This window comes from Rhipicephalus microplus, chromosome 5 (genome assembly GCF_043290135.1).
Source record: "Rhipicephalus microplus isolate Deutch F79 chromosome 5, USDA_Rmic, whole genome shotgun sequence".
Classification (NCBI taxonomy): domain Eukaryota; kingdom Metazoa; phylum Arthropoda; class Arachnida; order Ixodida; family Ixodidae; genus Rhipicephalus; species Rhipicephalus microplus.
In genome coordinates this window covers 41,528,774-41,549,424 of record NC_134704.1, presented here as the reverse complement: position 1 = coordinate 41,549,424, position 20,651 = coordinate 41,528,774, and positions in this window count along the sequence as shown.

Here is a 20,651-nt window from a genome sequence, read left to right as displayed (position 1 = left end):
GGTGCTCGCTCGCTCAGTTGCCGCTCGTCGGTTGGTTTGTACGGCGCGTCGACGTCCGAGGTCGCAATGATCGACGTCCCTTCGACCAGCGCCGGCCAAAGTGTTGGCGGAACCGACACCAAGTCGTCGTCCGAAGACAAGGCAGCGCGGAGAAGAGCTCGCGACGCCGAACGTAAACGTCGGCGTCGAGCGGAAGATGCTCAACTTAGAGAACGCGAAGCCGCTGAGAGACGTCAGCGTCGAGCAGCAGCACCGGATTCGGCCGCTTTGAAACGTAAGCGTCGACAAGAGGACCCGGACTTTCGAAAACGGGAAGCCGAGTGCAAGCGTCGGCGACGAGAGGCCGATCCCGATGCTGCCCGCGAGCGCAAGCGCGCCGAGGTAGCGGCGTGGTGCGCCAAGCAGTATGCCACACCCAACACTCGCTTCAAGCGCGATTTCGGCCACACCTGCAAGGTGTGTGATCGTCTTTGGACACCGCCCTTTCGCATACGTGTCGTACGTGTTCACTCATTTAACACCCCTCCTACAACCACGTTAACCAATTTAGCCAGCGACCCAAGTAAGTCGCAATTTAACACCCCATTTCACAACCACGTTAACCAATTTAGCCATCGACCCAAGTAAGTCGCACTTTAACACCCCGTTAACCAATTATATGCTCCGCATCCTCCTCAGTGTTCCCCCGAGGGAAGCTGCGGGCAATTTGTTTTTGATACATCTCCTTCCTCAAAATAAACGCCTAACACCTTAACAGCTTGAACGAAGCTCTCTATAGCGGCACTCGTTCGTCCCTCGTTGCCGTTGCAGTAGTGTGTAACAAGTATAACATTTTGACCTCCAAGGAGGTGCCGGTGAGAGATTTTTTCTGTGCGTCGTTGAACAATAAACGATAGTGCTCAATGTGCACGCCAAAGGCTGCTAAGGGAGAATGAGAGACAGGAGAATTCGGCTTTTAATTAACGCGCACGCTGCGAATTTTTTATTGTTCAACTACGCTCAGAAGACAAGACAGCGTTGCTACGTTATACTCGCTGGGCGTAACCTCCTAGGTTTTAGAAAGGTTTAGCGAGCATTGGGCCGCAGTGCCATGAATACAGTGAACTAGTATATATACCATGAACTCGAGGTGGTTAAAGGTGGGAAGTAGATACGAAGTGCAAGCCTTAAAAAAGTGTGCGCGTGCCTTCTCTCGTTCAGTCGTTGGAATGTCCGCAGGATGGTGGTGCTTCTATATGAGGAATATATGATGAAAAGATGCGAGATGGTGGTACTTGGAGTGTCGAATAGGTGGATGCACGGACACAAAGACAGATGCAAGGATGGACGCACACATGGGTGCATGGACGGATGGACGCATGGACAGACGCAGGAGCGGATGCATGGACGAAAGCAGGGATGGACGCACAGACGAACGTGCGGACGCACGAACAGACGCACGCACGGCCAGGCGGATGGACGCACGGGCGGCCACACAGACGCACGCATGGGTGGACGGAAGCAAGAATGAATAGATGGACAGATGCTTCGCCCTACTATCCATCATTCAATCCGTGAATATGCTGCCATTTTTTACGTGCCTGTGTTCATGTATTTCTTGCTGTTTTCCGCCTTTTGTAACTTCATTTCTTTTTCTTACTTTTCATTCATTTCGTTCTCTCACTCTGCCTGCTTCTGTGTTCTCTCTATATCTTTTTTGTGTCTGTTTCCCGCTATGTGCTTGGCCTTCTTTCTTTCATTCTCTCTTTCTCTCTCCTTGCCTTTCTTTCCCTTTTTCTTTGTTTATCTGAAGTTTTTCTCTCTCTTTCTGAAGTGCTCTCTTTTTGTCACCCTGTTTTTCATGTCTCTCTCTTTCTATGTCCTTTTCTGACTCTCTATAAGCTAGGCTTTTATTCCTTTATTTCTTTCTGTGTTTTGTTACTCTTCCTTTCTTTAGCTTTCCTTCCCTCTTTCTCATTTTCCTTCTTATTTCTCTGTCTCTTAATGCTATTCAGTGTTCCACTTCGTTGATCATGGCTTTATCCAGTAGTGAGGTTTGATCGATTCCTATAGCGCATACACACCTGTGGAGTTTTGCACCATGGAGCGTATGTTACCGATAGCTCGAAAAGCTTCGCTATTAAGATAAAAGAAAAAAAACAGACACAAAATGCATTCGAAAGCATAGGGCTGGCAACTGTAAAACTCCTAAGGGCGAAGCTCCTTATGACCGAGTCTTGTTTGCATCCGTGACGCTCCAGAAAAACGAAACCGAAACAAAACCCTGTGCAACGAAAAACGAAAACATCGGTGTGAGAAACCGACTTTAGGTGCACGTCATAACACAGAACACAATATGGTCACAGAACACAATATGGCCAGCTGTAACGTGCGTCCTACCCTTCGGTGCAGCTGTCCATCCGTCTGTAAATGCACCGTGCGTTCGTCCATCCGTCCGTTGATCTGTAAGTCCACCCATCTGTCGTTCCGTCCACCCACCCGACCGCCTGCGCGTCTGTCCGTCTGTCCTTTCATGTGCCGCTGCGTCCGTCGGCTTGTCCGTGAATTCATCTATCCCTCCGTCCGGCTACCTGTCCGTCCGCGCGTCCATGCGCCCGTCGGTTTGTCCGTAAATTTATGCATCCCTCCGTCCGTCCACGTGTCCGTCCGTCTTTTGTACTAGTCGGAGACATAAATGTAGACAATATGCACCTCATGACCTAGCTTCAACTACTCGTCATCATTCCCTTCGTAAAAATGCACGGATTTCTCCTTTTTCAATAGAGCATACCTTGATTTCTTAATGCGCAGTTAAATGTATCGATTCCACATGTTTGCTGAGAGAAGCAATGGAAGGCCTTTCCTTCCAAGGCAGCTACTACAAGTCTCTCTAGCCTCCACAGTGTTCTACACGTACCATGTATGAGAGGGAGAATGCAGCATGCAAAGTTGGGTAAGTTGAGAAAAGGTAACTATAGTGGAGCTGATTGGTGGGACGATATACAGAAAAAGCAGCTTATACAAACAAGCGCAGACTGATTTAATATTTGGGGTTTAACGTTTCAAAACCACCATATGATTATGAGGGACGCCATAGTGGAGGTATCCGGAAATTTCGACCACCTCGGGTTCTTGAACCTATATCTGAGTACACAGGCTAACAGCATTTTCGCCTCCGTCGACGCAAGCGCAGACTAACAACTGGCCTTATTGCAGGTCGCAATCAGCCTTTTTACTTCTCTAAATCATGAGAAGATGCCTCCCCAAAGCTAACTAGAACAATGAAAAGCCGTGAAAATGGTCACGTTAGAGAGTTATCGAAGAAACAGCTAAAAAGCTACCTAAATGACACGCGAAAGGCTTAATAAACACAAAACAATGCACGGCATATCCGCGGAGTGAATGATAATGAGTTGGGTGAAGCGTCCATCCACTGTACGTCCGTCTGTCGGTCCGCGCATCCGTTCATGCATCCGATCACATTCAAGAAAGCAGATGGCGCGCGGGTAACACCGACGAGACGCGAGCCAAGGAAGCGGAATGCAAGACTCTTCAACAAAGATGCCGCTCTGCTTCGTCGATGCCCCAACAACAGTCCGCCGCGTACGGCGACAATCCAGGAGACTGAGAGAGGCACTGGTTCCCCGCGTACTCAGGCACAGCCCGCGCAGCGGCCAATCACAGAGCAGTAGTTCAGCGCCAATTAGCATATCCCGACTCAACTGCAGTTTGCAGGTACTTCAATGAGACAGTGCCGTCGATTATACTTTCGGCAGGTACTGCCTTCTGTTTTTTCTCGTATCTTCTTCTCTCGGTTACGCGTGACGTATGACAAGATTAGACTAAGAGGAGCTTCGGCCCTGAAACGAAAAAGAAACACGATGTACATTAAAACAAATGTGCACACTTGAATCAACCGCCTACGTGCACGTGAAGCTGAAATATGTATACTTTTGCCAGTCAAAGTATTCGATGGGTAGCTGATGCGACCCTCCCCTTTGCTCCTGATATAAAACGCCTCGATAATCCTGCCGCCTAATAACTGCCTCTGTCGTGTTTTCGAACATTGTGCGCATTTTCACTGGCGGCAGTGTGAACGAGTGAAGCATTGTTTGAAGAAACATCATTCGACTGCAAAGAAAACCGGGGAGAATTCACTTGCCAAAGACCAACTGATCTTGCCAAATAACCAGCCGGTTGGTGTCGCAATAGTTAAAACAAAGTGTTGGACTTTTCTAGTGTGACTGTTACCTGAAGACGAATAAGCCACTTTGCCAATTTGCCGTCCTTTCAATTTACTCAGAAGAAGTACACTTAGTGCATCATTTACCCAATGGGTCGCACTACTTGAAAGATATTTTGTCTTGGGCTCTGTTTATAGGACCATTGTCACAGGAATATCAGCTCAATTGTTATTGAATCAGGTCTGTTTCAACTCGGCATTCGTAAATTACTACTTCAAAATTATTTCCGTTATGAAAAATAGGATCTGAAAATGCATATGTATTCTTTTATAAAATAAATTTATTAATTTCTCGGCCAATCCACCAAGGTGGTGCGAGCCAGTGATGTAGGCCATCATCGTGAGGTAGACAGCTGCATGGCGCGCAGCGCGAGCCACACGCGCACTGCCGAATGTTCCAGGATAGTGTAAGGACGTGGCACTCTCGAAGCTGACGCCTCTGTGCTTTCGCAGTACCCGAGTGCGTCGAAGTTCTATCCCCAGGCGTCTTATTCGAAACATCTTCGCCGAATAATCAGATGACATCGACCACCTCTTTCCCGCCCCACCCTTGAGACGAACTTGCAGCGCCGTGGATCCCGAGCTATGGGCACTTGTCCACCAGCTGCTGACGCTGATGTACCGTGAGGACTCTCAAGCCATCGTCGTTGCTCTGATGGTCTCCAGTGGGAATCGCACCTGCGTGCTTATCTGCTGCTACGTCAACATGAGCATGCTGAAGTGGAACCCCGAGGAGACGTGCGTACAGATTGTGGAATCTTACGGCAAGGCGAAGGCGGCCATGAACCAGCGTGCCATGGACAAACCTTCTGTAGCTGATGGCGTCACGGATGGCTACGTTCAGCACTCGAAATGGCCCCAGCATCTCCCTGGCCCGCATCGTTGTGTACGAGGCGTCGACCAGGCGTTGTTGCTGACGAAATGCGAAGATCTCTACGAGATTGTCGTGTTGCAGGTCGTCCCCATTACGAGGTGCACCACGATGCTAGGTTACCACTTCGTCAATGAAAGTATGCTGAAGAGGAACTCCGAGAAAACTCACCATTACACTGCAGCGTCCTCCGGCGTCGCCCAAGGGGTCTCTGTCCGAGAGAGCGACGGCTTCAGCGAGGATCGTTTGACAACGGACGGCTGCAGGATATGCGAAACCCTCTACATAACTGTCAGATCCAAGGTTCCGCTGGCTGCTATGAATGAGATCAGGTTCGACCAGAGAACGCGGTGCGCGGCAAAAGGGAGCATCAGCGATGCCTCCTCAGTTGGCACAAACGACGAAATGGCACTTCTGCAAGCATTTCAGCTAAGAGCTTCGGGCTGACAGTGGCATTTCTGGCCTAATCTACTGCAATAATGGCGCTCTGGTCTACCTGTTGTTTAAAGCGTTGATATGTTTTTGGGAGTAAATTGCAAGACTATCAAGCTTATTTAGCGTATAATCAATAAATGTATGAAATGGCCGTTCCTCTTTGTCGGTATTTTCTTGGCATTGTTTATTTCTCTCTTTCTTTTTTTGAATTGGTCTGCCTTGTTGCCATTTTGTAATGCCTGTTTCCGTCTTTCTTTTATTGCTTTCTTTTTCTTCCTTTCTAGTTCTCTCTTTCCCTTTCTCTTTCATGTGTTTCACGTTTTTCACTTGGAGAGACAGTAAATATAGAAGAAAGCCAGGAAGTTTAACCTCGGCTGAGCTCAGTAGAATAGGCTGAACTGCGGAAAAGGAAGGTTGCCTCTGACCAGGGCTGCTTCTTTAGCTTCGCCAGCATTGTTAGCACTCCGCACGAACTATGTACGCTAGGGAAAAAAGAGAAATTGTAGCGTTTCTTCCCCAGTGAGTTCACGCTTGCAGTCAAGACTGCAGAGAGTTCAGAGTGTTAGTGTTGTAGAAGCTAGTGAGATGACGCGAACAGGACGTTGTTGATGATGACGGCGTCCCTTCAATATGCATCTTGCTAAAGACGAAGTTTTTTTTCAGCCTCATTGCTACTGAGTGCTTTTAGCACCGTCGTACAAAACAACGTCCTATAAATTGTGAAAACCGCCCCACGTAAACTGTGGCTACACGATGCCGACTGTAGTGGCCTTCATTAATTAACCACACGAGAAGGTGGGTTACGTTAGCGATTCACGTAAAAATATTCAATCAGATTTTATCTCGTTTTGATAACGAAAATGCATTGATTTGTGTTAGTAATGCCGACGGCATGCCGGCCTGCAGTTGTGAGCTCAAGTACACACGTGGTATATGTGAATATTCCTCGGAGTGCGTGAAATGATCACGGGGGATAAGTTGCACCTATCGCGCAAAGTAATACTTCACACAAGAGGGCGCGTGAGTCTAAATCCGGGACGACAAAAATGAAGTCGCGTAGCTCACAGAGCTCAAGCCACGAGCAGCGCGCGCATCATCGGACATTCGACAACCTCGTTCAGACCACGTTTTTGATGCTACTTCGCCAGTGATATTACACTGAGGTGGCTGCCTACCTACGCGCCCAGTGACCAGCATGCTGCTCCTGCTGCGCCTGGTGGCATCACATCACGTAGGGCAACGCCCCACTTTCAAAGCGACCCCTGTGGCTTCCTGGCCCATGTCGTCGTGTACGAGGCGTCTTGAGCGTCGTTACAACGTGGCTGTTTACTCGTCGGCCGTGCTCCGGGGCACCTGCAACGTCGTGGGTGTACCATGCTATGGATGCAAAACAACGTGTTGGTGGTGCCGATGAACCGCAAGGGCCTGTACGTGATCATCGCCGATCTGGGCGTCTCCACCACGAGATGTGCTTGCGTGCTCACGTACTTCTGCGCTAAAACAACAAGCTGAAGCGGAACGCCGAGAAGATACGCTAATACGTTTTTGTGCGCTAGAGGGACGCTAGTTCCTCCAGACCACCTTCTGCACATTGCGGTTATACATGACAGCTGACGGCACAGTATCGACGGCATTGAGCTCCGTTGGTTTAGTAAATACTGGGCCAAGGTCGGCTTTGACCTGCGAAGTACGCAGTAGTGTAGGACGCGAAAGCAGATTTGAAGTCCTCAACGAGGGTCGACGGGACTTCGACACCTTGTCGTTGGTTCCCGGTGGTAGGCGTCTGGCGTGGTGGCTAAAACGTCTGGAAGAGGGAGGTTAAAGTGACCAGACGGCTGCTGCATCGGCTGAAGCCAGTTTTGCGGACCTCCTGGCTGCGCACTCCAACGTGGAGAAGAACTTGTGCAGGCGCACTAATTTTAGCTGGTCACTGAAGTCGACGTATAGGGTCGGCTTTCGAAAGCGTTGTACCAATGTCCTCCGGGCGTGTGTCCTTGCTGGTGCTCTGTTGCCCCGCGCTGTAGTGTATCACGGAAGCGTATCTGTGCTTATTAGATTGATTTTTCATGGAGCATTGTCGCAATTATGAATATCAAAGGAATCTACTATAACGTTGTATTATGTAGATATGATATTTATTTGTTTCATACTAATTGTTGAGATGGAAATATGTTATAGTTGATACGGAGCGTTGTGAAATGTCTATATTTTTATTTGCTGCGTATAACTTTTTGCGATATAAAAGCGTTGTTCTCGCTGTTTTGTGTCGTCCATCGGAAATGTTGAAGCTTAACAGGAAGGATGCTTTGCAGAGGAACTGCAAACAATTTCTTTCTACCGGAAACAAGTGACGGAATTCGATGATCCAAATTTGTGGAAAGGAGCGACCTCCCTACACCTCTAGATTGTTGGAGATGCTCTAAATCATTTTTTGATAATGGTACCAAAAAATAATTCTTAAACGCTGACGTGTTAATGTGTTTGGTGGGTGGCATTTGAATTTGCATATTTATCTTTTTTCATATGTGGACAACTTTAGGGCCCGTACACTCGAGTGCTGTAGTACGCTGTCGTCGTCGCTTGGCGTACCTTTTCTTGTGTAGCATACTGAGCACTTGCTTGCTTGCCCGAAGGATAAGTCATCTTCCACTGGTTCTGCAAACGCCTTCATGATGATCAGTAAAAAGCATCTGTTGCGCTTAGCGGAACACAAGCAAAGCCTCGCATAAAAATAAAGAAGAATCAGGCAAAAAATAGAGAAAAAGGGGTAAATAGGAAGAAAATCGGGGCAATAAAGCGAAAGGAGTGAATGAAAAAAGTGAAATAAATAAATAGAAATAAAGTTATAAAAGCTTGGTAGAGGCAAAAAAGAAGAGCAAGCTGCCCTGCTCCACACTCCTTTTAGGCTTGACGCCTTGACGCCAGCTGCCTTATCAAATTTTCTTTATTTCTGAGAATTTCGGTCACTCTTCTTGAAACACCCGGTACACACACGGGCATTGTTGAGTGTTATATAAAAAATAATGCACATTAACACGATAGCTATAAAGAGCTCGTTTTGCAGAAATGCTTTTGTAGGCGACGCTGGTTTCCACAAAAAAAAAAAATCATCCTAGCCGTGAAAAAAAAAAAAAGATCGAGAAAGCTGCTAGTAAAATAAAAGATGAAAATTTCTGGTTCGCGTTTTTCGTGGGGATTTTCATTGACGACACCATCGACTGTCATTTTGAACAAGTGCTCAATGTAGAATCAAAATGCTTCAATGATAATCCATCGAAGACAATAATGCAAGCGGCAACCTTACCCTTCGCTAAACGGAATACGTCTGCAGCCTCCGTAATCAACCGCAGGAACACCGGCGTCCACGGAGGCCACGCTGAACCACCCGGAGCCATGATAAACATGAAGGAAGAAAAGAAGAGCCTGTATTCTGTGGCACGAGCCCAATGAAAAAAATATGCTCGGAACGCAATGGTTCACGTGCAAAGGTGCGCGAGCTACTGCGGGGGTTAAAGACAATGAAGTCCCGAAGCGTGCATGCAGGGCGCGAGCCGCACGCGCACCGTCGAACGTTCTGCCGTTGATGGCGTTCAAGACAACAATTCAGTAGCAACGAGGCCTCTCAAGTACTGGCGGTGCTCCCAGCGGCTGAGCTTCTTGGGCGGCCATGATGTTTGAGGCGTCTTCGACGTGCTTCGATGCGCCTGTCTAACCGACCGCATCACCTTCAGTAGCTGACACGCACGGCCTCCCGAGGCGCAGGCGTTGGCCAACAAGATGGTGTTGCTGATGATTAGCGAAGACCTGTACGTGATCGTCGAGGCGCTGGTCGTCTCCAATGATGGCAGCATCTGCATTTTTACGTACTACTTCACCGACGACGGCATGCTGAAGCGGAACGGTGAGGAGACGAGCTTATACACTACGGCGTTTCGTGACTACGTCAAGGTTGCCAAAGAAGCACGTCGTGGAACAACCTGCTGCTGCTGGTGGAATCGCGGAGGGCAGACTCTAACAGCTCCTGCAGCTTCATGACCAGTGCCACCGGGTATGATGCGTCTTCGCTGTCGCTATATTGCGGCTATTCACTCACCAGCACCAGGCGACTGCAACATCATCGTAACCCAGCAGCGGCTGCAGGAAAACATGCCGATGGTGCTGATGAACCACAAGGGCCGGTACCCAATCGTCGCTATGCTGGGCATTTCCACCCCGGGTTGCGCCTGTGTGCTTACGTACTCATTCGACGACTCAACGGGCTAAAACGGAATGCCGAAAAGATGCCCCAGTGCAATCCTAAGCGTACTTCATTGGCGCTACCGTGTCGGCTGACCAGAGGGCCGCCTGTTTCTCAAAACCACTTTCTGGAGGCCGATGTTTGCAGCGGGGCAGTCTCACCAGAATTGAGCTCTGTTGAGCTGGTGAATACTCGCACCAAGGTCAGCGCGGACGTGCGAAGGCCGTATAGAGGCGCACTGAAGCAGATGTGATGTCTCCACTCAGGGTCGATGTGGCTTCAACACATTGCCGGCGGTTTCTTGGCGGTGGGCATCTGGCGCTGTGGCGAATGCGTTTGAAGAAAATGCGTAAGTCGACCATATAGCGGCTGAATCGGCTGAAGCCAGCGCCGTTGACTACCTTTTGTTGGCGGCCCACTTCAACATGAAAAAGAACTTGCACAGGCGCACAAATTTGAAATACTTCTCTTAAGTCGACATCTCAGGTCGGCTTTGTAAAGCGCCGGACAGCTGCTCGCCGGACGTTTGTTCTTGCTGGTGATCGGTTGTCTCGCGCTTTGTTACGGTATATTATAGAGCATTTTAAATTTGACGTATAATGTTGTTTTACGTAGATAAGCTGCTTGATTCGTTGCGTAAATATTGAGATAGAAACCAGGTTCTCTTTAATATGCAACGTTGTGAATTGCATATATTTTTTAAATTGTCGTGAATCATATGTTGCGATTGGAAATATGTGAACGTGATGCTTAATAGCTGTACACTGGTGTGTTGAGGTCATCTATTGTGTTAGTATACTAGTGGTATCACTTATTTATTAAATAAAGCTATCGTACCGGTGAGATCTCAGTGTTCACATTTAACCTTTTTTTGCCTATGCGTGCTTCGGTGACCTTCCACTAATGCCGCGTTGAATGGCATAAGAACTTCTCGGTTTGCATGAAGGCGCGTTCTACGCAAGGCTGGTGTCCCGTGCACGCCACGTTTTTTTGTGACCGTTAAACGCGGCATGCGTTTTAAATGCGGAGCATTTCGTAGTACCACGATGTTGCATCTCGGCGTCGGCGGCGGCACCATGGATCCACACCCTGTGCATTGATTGATTGATTGATTAAAACTTTATATTGGTCCTGAGAAGACGCAGAGAAGACGCCGCGCCACCCGGCTAATCTCACGTAGGGACCGTCAAGCCGAGCTTGGCGACCCGTTCACGGGCACTCCGGATGGCCAGGGTTTGATCCTTAAGTTCGGGACTGCGCAGACCACCTGTCCTCGCTGATGGCGGGGCCGATGGCTTCGATCGCGTTTTCTGCGGCATACTCGCGTCTATAGTGCCGGCGGCAGAAGGCACCCGCGAAATTGTCGCTCCCCTCCCCCTCTATCGCCTCGAAAGGCCGATGCAAACAGTGTCTGTAGTAAAAAAAAATGGCAGCATATCCACGGAGTGAATGATAGAAAGTGGGGTGAAGTATCCGTCCGTCCATTCGTTCTTGCTTCCGTCCGTCCATGAGTGCGTCTGTGTAGCCGCCCGTGCGTCCATCCGCCCGTCCGTGCATGCGTCTGTTCGTGCGTCCACACGTTCATCTGTGCGTCCATCCCTGCGTTCGTCCATGCATACGCTCCTGTGTTCGTCCATGCGTCCATCCGTCCATGCACCCATCCGTTCGTCCATCCTTGCATCTGTCTGTGCGTCCGTTCATCCACCTATTCAACACTCCAAGTACCACCATCTTGCATCTTTTCATCATATATTCCTCATAAAGAAGCACCGCCCTCCAGCGGACATTCTAAGGACTGAACGAAAGAAGGCACACGCACACTTTCTTACGGCTTGCGCTTCTTGTCTACTTCCCACCTTTAACCACCTCGAGTTCATGGTATATACTAGTTCACTGTATTCATGGCACCGCGGCCTAACGATCGCTAAACCTTTCTAAAACCAAGGAGGTTACGCCCAGCGAGTATAACATAGCAACCCTTTCTTGTCAGATAGTGCTCAATGTACGTGTCAATGGCTGCTAAGGGGGAATGAGAGACAGGAGAATTCGGCGTTTACTTTCTTACGGTGACACACAGACAGATGCATGGATGGACGCATGAACGGACGCAGGGGCGGATGCATGGACGAACGCAGGGACAGACGCACGAACAGACGCACGTACGGACGGGTGGATGGACGCATGGACGGTCCCACAGACAGACGCATGGACGGACGGAAGCAAGAACGAATGGACGGACGAATGCTTCGCCCCACTCTCCATCATTCACTCCGTGAATATGCTCCCAATTTTTTATTGTTCAACAACGCACAGGGTTTTTGGACAGTTTTTCGTGCCTTTGTGAGCGTCTTTTGGTGCCAGTCGACGCATGAAACCGCACGGACTACATCGATACCAAGTATTTCCCTGTGGGTGAGCTTTTGGACCCTTTTAGATGCGGAGCATCTAATACTCGAGGCTTGTAGTGCGGCGCCGTCCGCAAGCTTCCTCCTCCTTCTTCCACCATCTGTGCATCCCTTCCTCCTCTACACACCGCGCGCGCTTCAATCCTCCACCATCTCTGCACCCTTCCTCCTCTACACACCGCGTGCGCTTCTCCTCTTCACGAACATTCGCTAGCTGTATAATGTAGCGCGCATGCGCCGTCACGCTTCGAGAACATCGGCAGCTGACGCGCGCGCATGCGCCGTCGCGCTTCGAGAACATCGGCAGCTGACGCGCGCGCATGCGCCGTTGCGCTTCTCCCCCTTCTCGAACATTCGACAGCTGACAGTGCATGCGCCGTCGCGCTGTATATATACTCAAGGTCGGCGCTCGCTCGCTCAGTTGCCGCTCGTCGGTTGGTTTGTACGGCGCGTCGACGTCCAAGGTCGCGGTGAAATGAATTCCAACGAATCCACAAACACAATGATCGACGTCCCTTCGACCAGCGCCGCCCTTTCGCATACGTGTGTACGTGTTCACTCATTTAACACCCCCTCCTACAACCACGTTAACCAATTTAGCCATCGACCCAAGTAAGTCGCACTTTAACACCCCGTTAACCAATTATATGCTCCGCATCCTCCTCAGTGTTCCCCCGAGGGAAGCTGCGGGCAATTTTTTCGAGACTCTTTTGTTTGCCCATCTGCTCAGCTGAGTGCGCTAAGCTGAGGCCACGGCGGAGCGGGCGCCGGCCCTTCTCGGAAGCGTGTTTCAGCACTCTACGCACGGAATGTCTATGCAAGTCTCTGTCGATGGGGAGAATATCACTCCCGATGATCTTCAAGATTCTGGATGGTCTGTGGCTACCACTAAACGTAAACTTCGTGGGACACATACCCCCCGGACCGAGACACAAAAACGCGTCTCAATGCACGGCGACGCGTGGTCGCCTCAGCGCTCCCGGGCTGGGGTGAAGAGGCGTCTTATCGCTGCTTCTAGACTTCCTCACCTTCCAAGAGATCACCATCGAGTCATCGTGAGACCTAGAAATGGCCTGGACATGAGAACTGTGAGTCAAATTGAGTTCGCGAAGGCACTCGCAGTGGCTGCAGCGCTCAGTGAGGAAGAAGTCACGGAAGACGTGGTATGCCCGAATATGATGCAGAACATTGCAGTTATAAGCACTCCAGCGCAGAGGAACGGTAGAGCGTATTCCAAGATCATTGCCATTACTCTCGGTACCGCCAGTTTTGATGTTAGGGCCTACCGAGCTGCCCCCGACGATACCTGCAAAGGTATCATCAGAGGTGTTGAAGTGGACATCGGCCAAGAACAACTATATTCACTTATTGTACACCCAAGGAACCCGACTGCACTCCAAGTGAAAAGAATCAAGAATTCCACCACGGTGATCATCCTGTTTGACAGACTAAAAGTGCCAAATTACGTCGTATGTGGAAATAGTTTGGTTCGCTGCACCGTGTATCGTCGACAGACGGATGTCTGTTATGCCTGTGGAAAGCTAGGTCATCGAGCCAATGTTTGTCCCCATTCAGAGGAGGCCATCTGTAGAGGGTGTGGTATGTCATCTCCTTCGGAGGATCACGTCTGCACTCCAGAATGCAAGTTGTGTGGGGGTCCACATCTCACGGCAGACAAGACGTAAAAGCATCGTTTTCAAGTGCCCTAAATAGTCCGTCGACGAATACGAGAGCGACGGATGCAATATACGATGGAATTTGCGGAACAAGACGCCGACGACATGAACTTCACAGATAGTGGAGGAGACTTCCTATCGCTACCAGCCGCTGCAAGCGGCCGCGCTACGACTGAGCACCCGAGAAGCAGCTGGCGCCCGCGTGACGTCAGCCAACAGCTACAACCACCGCGAGGGCGATCCCGTTCCAGAGGCAGAGCAAGGGGTCGTTCGAGATCCAGAGGACATTCTAGATTCAAGGGCCGTTCTAACTCACGGGTGCCTAGCGTCCGCAATGGTGTGCAGCAAGGAAATCAGCACCAGACCTGGGCATCCAAGATCAAGGGCTCCCAACCACAGGCAAAGGGGGGTACTAATCCAGAGCAACACTCAGATATATATGCGCAGATGCAAAGAGAAAATGCTAACCTCAGGGCCATTGTCGAGCAACTCATGGCTGAAATAGCCGACTTAAGGAAATCACAGCAGGTTTCGCCTCCGTCTCCTTCAAACACAGTTCCCTGTGCAGAGGCCACATCGGATGCGAGTCACCTCATTACCCGTGGACGTCCATCCAGGGGCAAAACCAACAAAAAGGAGAGCGCTAGCACAACCGGCCAATAACGAGGACAGAGATTTCAAAACAGAGGTCAAGGAAACCTTGAATGATGTCAAAAATGCTCTCAGGGCGGTGGTCGAGTCGATTGCGGTATTGGACAGCAGAGTCACAAAGATCGAGGCTGACCAAGTTAAAGCTTTACAATCAGCCGAGGCTACTCCGGCCCAAGTAATACCTAAGGTCAGGGTCGTGCAGAAGGTGGCAACCCGTAGCGTCTCTCAGGAGAGAGCTTTTGAGGGTCCCAACAATGGCGGGACACGTTAAAAATTTCGTAATTTGGCAGTGGAACTGCTGGGGCTTCCAATCAAAAAAGGCAGCTCTCCAGCAGTATATTAAATCCCAGCCAATTCGACCACATGTTATTATGCTACAGAAGACGCTTACGGAAACAATGAGCCTGCCAGGCTACACCCGTCACATCACGAAACCTACAGATGGCCGCGGTATCTGCAAGTTTGTGTCCAAGAAGTACACTTACATTGAGCACTATTTGCACATGGCAAATAGCAAGATTGAACACTCTCTTTTAGAAATTATACCTGGCAACAACCTTAAAAATAGCACTTTCATACTCCACATATGTAGCTCTCCAAAAGGCAGGCACCATCGCTTCACCTCATTGTTATCAAAAGCCGTTACGATCGCTAGAAAAGTGGACGCGCCCATAGTTATAGCGGGAGATTTCAACGCACCCCATCAAGCTTGGGGCTACCCTTGTACCACTGCCAAGGGAGCCGAGCTCTAGCAAGCGGTATCGGATCTGAATCTTACTTTGGTCACTGACCCCACGTTTCCTACCCGCACTGGAAATTCTTGCTCTAGGGGTACTACCCCAGACCTCACCTTTGTCACAACGACGAGGGAGGTATCATGGTTAAACTTAGGAGAAAACTTGGGGAGTGACTATTGTATTTTGAGTACGACATTACAAATTCAAGCAAAGCCTCCTACAGCTTTCAAATTTACAGATTGGGACCTCTTCCGTAAGATCAGAGCGAAGAGCGCAGAAGGGATTAATGACTCACCGAATTTTGACAACTGGCTGTCTCAGCTGGTCGAAGACGTCAAGTCGGCCACTAAAACGATAAAGACTGATCTACCGATCAATAAAATGGATAGTAGGCTTGCTCATCTTCTTCAGGCTAAAAGTGCCCTCCTATCTAGGTGGAAAGCACACCGTATGAATCGAAGACTGCGAAAACGCATCGCGAGTCTTAACCAAGAAATAACAACTTACTGTCAGACGCTGGAAAAACAGCATTGGGACGAGATTTGCAACAAGGTGGATGTTCAGATGAAAGTTGGGGGAAAATGGAACCTCCTCAAACATCTGCTGCAGGAGACCAAATCTAAATCCAACCAGACGCGCTTGGTAGACTGAATACTGCACTCAGAAAGGAAGGTTAAATCGGACACGGAAATAACGAAGTGTCTGGCACAGAGATACCTCCCTTTGGACACGACCCGGCCTCCTTCTGGCTACGCGCAATACACGGGATCACCAGCCTTCGAATTGGACAAGCCCTTCCAGGAAGCTGAGGTCCGCACCATCTTAAACAATCTTAATGGGAACTCCAGCCCGGGCCCGGATGGCATTTCAAACAAGACACTACGCAATTTAGACGATTACTCTGTCACCTACCTCACCAAAGAAATCAATCATATTTGGGAGACGGGGACTTTCCCTGAGCAATGGAAAAGGGCGTCGGTTATTCTCATACCTAAACCTGGCCGGAGTCCCAGTTTTAGCAACTAACGACCCATTTCAATGACGTCCTGTATAGGCAAGGTCGCCGAGCATGTCATCAACGATCGAATATCAAAGCACATAGAGAAGACTAACCTGTTTCCGTACAACATGGTAGGTTTTAGACCACACCTATCTACTCAGGACGTCATGAAAATGCTGAAGCATCCCATCATAGATCAGGAGACAAAAGACGTTAGAGCTATTCTCGGTCTGGATCTTGAAAATGCCTTTGACAATGTCTCGCACTCCCACAAACTTGCCTCCATCTCTTTTCTCAGCCTAGGAGCCAACTTTCACAAGTTCACCAGCTCGTTCCTCAGGAATAGAAAAGCCACTATACAGCTTGGGGATTTCGAGTCTGAGCCCTTTGATCTCGGTTCCTTCGGCACCCCGCAGGGCTCAGTCGTCTCCCCACTGCTTTTTAACATTGCAATGTGCGACCTTGCTGCAAAGCTCTCAAACCAAGAGGGCATCAAGTTCGCCATCTACGCGGACGACATCACCATACGGATTGTCGGTGGGTCGGAGGGCTCTGTGGAGAGCTCTCTTGAAGAGGCCGTAGACTGTGTTCAAGTCTACATAAATGAAATGGGCCTCAAGCTCTCGCCAGCAAAGTCCGAACTTCTCTTATATCGACCCACGAGACAGGGACCCAAACCCAAAAACTGGCAACCACTGGCTGACATCGACATTAGGCTGCACACGGCATCGGACAGCGTATTCCAAGGGTGGACTTAATACGCGTTCTGGGCATAATTATCGAGGCTATTTGACAGAACGGCCGCACGATCGACCGTCTGACTTCTAAGGCGGAAGGGGTCACCCGACTAATCTCACGCATTTCCAACAGTCGGGGTGGTCTTCGAGAGCACAACCTCCTCAGACTATTGAATGCATTCTTGATGAGCCACATAAGCTATGTCGCATCTATGCACAGGTGGCAACTCAATGAAAGAAATAAATTGAACATCCTCATAAGGAAAAGCATCAAGAACGTTCTTGGCATTCCTATGCGCACAAGCACTGAGAAACTTGGAGTCCACAACACGCTTGAAGAAGTTATCGAGGCTCGAAAAACGGCACAGGTTGCCAGGCTTTTGATCACACCAGCGGGGAGAAAGATTCTGGTTGACACTGGAGTCAACCCCCTGACGCTCGAAGTGCAAAATACGCCACTCGATGATTATATACGCTCTCGCATCAAAGTGTGCCCCCTTCCACGAAGTATGCATCCACGGTACAACGCGGGCTGGCGTGTCGCTCGAGCCTCCTCTCTTTTAGCTCAAGCTCACAAACACTCGTCTGTTTCATACTTTGTTGATGCCGCCCAGTATGGCGTTTCCGCTCGCTTTGCGGAAGTATCTGTAGATACTAAGGCTCAGATTTTATCCTCGGCATCGGTTCGAACCCTTTCTTCTTACAAAGCAGAACAGATGGCCATTGCACTAGCACTCCTTGATCCACAAAGGACTGATATTTATACGGACTCTAAATCCGCTGCTAGGGCCTTCGCTCCTGGTTCCGTGTGCAAGGAAGTTTTGAGAATTCTCGCTCACAAGGAACTCACCCACCGCACAATTATTTGGTTCCCTGCCCACCTTGGCCTGAGGGTCGAAGGCCTTCCCAATGTCAACGAGCTAGCCCACTCCAAGGCGCGAGGCTTCACTTACCGCGCCGGGACTTGTGCTTCTCAGACAGAGGAGTCAGCCACCAGCCTTCATTTTAGGGACATTTTGACTACCTTCAACGAGATCACGAAGCATTATCAATTAGGCCGTAGGTCATTTCCATTGCCACACGAAAAGTTGTCTAGGCCACAGGCAATCTCTCTTCGCATGCTTCAGACGGGAACATACCCTAGCCTCGTAACTTATAGCCATTACTCCGATATTTCAGAACTTTGTCCGGACTGCCAGAATCGCAGTGATTTTAACCACATGCTCTGGAGGTGCCCTTCTTTACAAAGAAAAAATGAAGAATTTTCTGAGAACTTCTTTCATTTAATGCTCACGAGTCCGGTTCTCATACAACAACTCATACTGTCCAGAAAGCCCACGATGCGGCGGTGAGGCTGGGCCTCCCCGTCCCAACGTGGGAGCGGCCCTCGATCCTACCCCTATAAAACGGGGGTGGAATCCTTCAGGACCCCAATAAAAGTTTTTCATCCATCATTCATTCAACAACGCACAGAAGAAATTCCCCCCCGGCACCACTTTGGAGGTCAAAAATGGGAAACTGGTTACACACTACTACTACTACTACTACGAGGGACGAACGGGTGCTGCTTTAAGGAGCTTTGCCCATAAAAAAGGTCGCTCGTGCTGTACAACTGGTCACTAGCGACCCCGTATAGATAGGCACTGGATCGCGCGTTCGGAATTCAGTCAACGGCGTCATTACTTGATGATGATGATGATGATGATGATTTAAATGATGATCCTTGCTACTCTGGCGCACACCCCCAAAGGGGAATTGGCCAAGAACCGGGGGGCAGGATCTCAAGTAAAATGTTTATTGTTTTTTCAAAAACAAAGTAATTTTGAACTGAAAATATATATATAGAAAGACAAGCCAAAAAACCGAAAAAGGAGTATACGGGAGCAGGAATCGATGCAGTCTATTAGATGCGATTTCAGACGTCCCTGTGGCTATAACCAAATGTAATGCTGCCAAACGATCAAATTACTGCCACGTTTAATTCTAATCCTATTTTTTTCAAGTGTAGCTACCAGGTATCTCTTCCGCTGATAAGAATATCGGTGACAGAACAAAAATAAATTATCTATCGTTCTCATTTTTTCGCAAATCTTTTTTAAAGATGACGCCTTTAGACCAACTTTATGCATATACTAATTTAGTTGCGGAATTCTGCAACGCAATCTTGCATAAGTAACTTACAATTGCCGCGTTGCGCACCACTGTCTATTCTAGCAGCATTTTAGATGTGAGAAATCTCAAAATTTATCCAATCAGTAGCAGTTGGATTCATGCAAACTGAGGTTTCTAAACCTTATTCCTGTCGCCTCAGCCGTATCAGGCAAAATCGGGATAAGGGGACCGCTAAGAGATACTGTGGCTAGTGCATGCGCCATCTCATTGAGATATATGCCACGATGGCCGGGTACACATAAGAGCTGCAGTTTTTGCAAGTTAGTCGGTATCAGTTGTCGAAATATGTGCATAAGTGTTGTCTCCTGAAGACAGAGAAGCACATACTGAAAAAGAATCTGTAATTACGACTGCTTCCGGTTCGCCCAAAAGAAGTTTCCGTAGTGCCAGTACGATAGCAAATAATTCTGATATGAATATTGGTGTGTAATCTGGGAGTCTAACCGAAAAGGACCAGTCAAGGGAACGTGAGAAGATACCTGCTCCAGCCTTTTCATTTGATACGGGTGCATCAGTCGCAATTATGTTGTTCATGTTCACGTCTGCCAAGTAATCCTGAAGCCGATCATTTAAATATTGAAATGGCATTTGCTTTGCGTTGGAGGGATAAATATTATCAAATTCTATCTGAAGACCTAAATTATAATTTTTTCTTCAGAAAATATGTTTGATTTTGACGTTCAGTGGTTCTAGCAGCGCTTGAACGGACATGATCTGTGGGTAGTAAAATCACGGCCACCAAGTTTCAAATTATAAGCTTGTCTCTTTATTAAAAGCATAATACGATTCTCTCTGGGGCAAAGTGTATAGTTTTAAAATGTTTGCTTAATAAGCATTTATAATAAATTCAAGAATGACGGTAGACGCGCTTCCATGTATAGCACATTGTTAGCAACAAACTTGTGCAGTCCAAGGCACAGTCGTAAAGCTTCCCTTTCTAATAGTATTAGCGGTCTCTTATTTATAAGTCGCACTGCCCGAAAATAAGACACAGGCGAATTCTATGATAGGACGCATGTACATTTATAAACCATTACCCATGTATTTCTTCGCAACCCCGTTTTTCTGTTGCTGAGCTTGCGTAACCACCCCATGGCTCGTGTTGCTTTGGACCCAATGTGATCGATGTGGCTTTTCCAATTTAACGAGCTGTTATATATGATGCCTAAGTATTTAAGTGAATCCACCTGGGGAATCTGCTCTGTGCCATACATCAAGGAGATGTTAACAGGATCCCTGAACGAGAACGCTAGAAGCGCGCTTTTGTTTACGTTTAGAGACATTCGAATTTGTTCAAGCCATTCCTCTATCATGTTTAGGTAAATCTGTAATGTCTGATAAAGTAATTGTAGATCACTGTTTGTCGCAAAAAAAGCAAGCTCATCTGCATACACATATAAATGAATATCACTATGTGTTGGAATCGAACTGAGTAAGATGTTAAATAACACCGGTGAGAGCACTGCCCCTGTGGTACGCCACGTTATTGTCGATATCTGTTAGAAAAA